Raw genomic sequence first — 2,432 nt, 5'->3', positions numbered from 1 at the left:
AGAAATTCATGAGCTGTTTGCCCGCGAGAAACTAAATCTGCTGGATTATCATGTGTTGGGACGTGTTTCCAATCACATGGATTTGAATGAGTTTGAATCTCCACTACGCGGTTAGCTACAAATGTTTTTAAAGTATGAGATGGAGTATTAATCCAGTGTAGTGTGATTGTTGAATCTGACCAGAAATATGTTTTATCAATTTGAATTTTTAATGATTGAGAGGTACTTTGACAGATATTGACTAACAGAGTAGCTGCGCACAACTCGAGTTTTGGGAGGGTAATTTGCTTCAAAGACGCAACTCGTGATTTAGAGCAAATAAGGGAAATGTGGTGTACACCTTGGTTATCAGTCGAACGAAGGTAAATGCATGCCCCGTAGGCCTTCTCACTGGCGTCACAAAAGCCATGCAATTGTACCTTAACTGGATTTCGTATACTAATGCATCGCTTGAACTGTAAGTGATTTAAAAGGGGTAACTGATTTTTGTATTCAATCCACGATTGCTGTAAATGTGGGGGCACTGATTCGTCCCAATCAAAATGTGATTTTCAGAGATTCTGAACGATTAATTTTGCTGTGACTATAACTGGACCTAATAGTCCAAGGGGATCAAAAAGTTTTGCGATTGGAGAAAAAATTGAACGTTTTGTTATTGTGTCATTGGAATTGGTAAGATTAACTGTGTACGTGATTAAATCTGAACTTGGAATCCAATAGAGCCCTAGAGTCTTAACAGCCTCCGTGGGATCTAACGACATGTGGGTGTCACGAGAATCATTTTTAAAATTGACAGTGAGTCTGGGATCATTCGATCCCCATTTTCGGAGGTTGAATCCTTCCTTGTGTAGGAGCTCGATTAAATTGTCTCGAAGAGAGAGAGCTTCTTCAAATGTGTTCGCACCTGTCAGCAGGTCATCTACATAAAAATAGCGTTTCAGAATCGCTGCTGCTCGAGGATAATTTTCGCGTTCATCGTCAGCTAATTGCTGAAGAGTGCGTACTGCAAGAAAAGGCGCGGATGCGGTGCCAAAAGTAACAGTGTTTAGTGTGTAAACCTTAAGTGGCTCGCTGGGATTCTTACGCCAGAAAATTTTTTGAAACGAGTTTGTGATCATCGTACAATTTAATTTGCCGGTACATTTGTTCGATATCGACTGTAAGCGCAAAACTAAATCTCCTAAATCGTGTAAATGTTGAAAAAAGATCGTCCTGTATTGTAGGGCTGACCATCATCGTATCATCAAGTGAAATTCCTGTTGATGATTTGCAAGATCCATCAAAAACGACGCGCGTTTTTGTTGTAAGACTATTAGTTTTTATGACCGCGTGGCGTGGAAGATAAAATTCGCGATGCATGTCTGTCTCATTTAATAAAGGTATCATGTGTCCCTCGTCTAAATAACTTTTAATACATTTTACGTATTGTTCTCTGAGTGTTGGATCTTTTTAAAACTTATTTTCGAGAGACTGAAATCTAATGAGAGCTGCATGGCGTGATTCTCCTAGATCGAAAATTTTGTTATTAAACGGTAGCTGAACAATATAACGACCTGATTTATTGCGATGTGTGGTTTTTGTGTAATGCATTTCGCAAGCTTCCTCTTCTTGAGCGCGAAGAAGTTGAAGTAGGTGAATTTAATTCCCACAAAAGAGACAAGTCAGAGAAGTTTGTATAATTGCAATAGATTTTGCTTTCTTTTACGCGTTTGTGGTTGAAAGTTCCTGCTACTACCCAACCGAACTCCGTTTCTTGAAAAACGGCTGGGTGACCTACAATTGAAATTTTTCCAGTTCGCAAGAAATGATAAAAGTATTGAGCACCCAGAATCATGTCTATTTCGCCTGGAATGTGAAAATCTGGATCGGCCAAAAAGAGATTCTGTGGGGTTGAAATGGAGTTTCGGTTAATTGGAATGGAAGGCATTGTAGTACCGATCGTTTGAACAATGAAAAGTGACAGATCACATAGTAAATTTGTATAACGAGACTTGATTGTGACATTTGTCGTATGCTTGACTGTGGTAGAGATTATCAATTGCTCCAAGAGGAATATCGACTGGGGTTCTTTTTAACCGTAATTTGTTTGCTAAGCGTTCAGTGATAATGTGAGGTTGAGAACCTCCATCTAACATTATGCGGCATGGGTATGAATTCCCTTGACTATCGAGGACATCGACAACGGCCGTGGCTAAAACCACTTGAGAAGGAATCACGAGCTGGTAACTAGAAACAGGTGCAGAATTTGGGTTGTTTTGAATTATCAGGTTGATTTGGTTGTGATGCACTTGGATTTGAATGGTTATCAGATCTGGGATTCTCAAAGCGTAAGAGAATTGTGTCTCTTTCCACATTTTCGGCACCCACTCGATACGCAATTTTTTAAATGATGATTCCCGCGAAGGCAGTTAGGGCATAAAGAAATTCTTTTT

The sequence above is a fragment of the Belonocnema kinseyi genome, chromosome 2 (genome assembly GCF_010883055.1).
Source record: "Belonocnema kinseyi isolate 2016_QV_RU_SX_M_011 chromosome 2, B_treatae_v1, whole genome shotgun sequence".
In the NCBI taxonomy this organism is placed as follows: Eukaryota; Metazoa; Arthropoda; class Insecta; order Hymenoptera; family Cynipidae; genus Belonocnema; species Belonocnema kinseyi.
Note: the sequence above shows the minus strand (reverse complement) of the source record.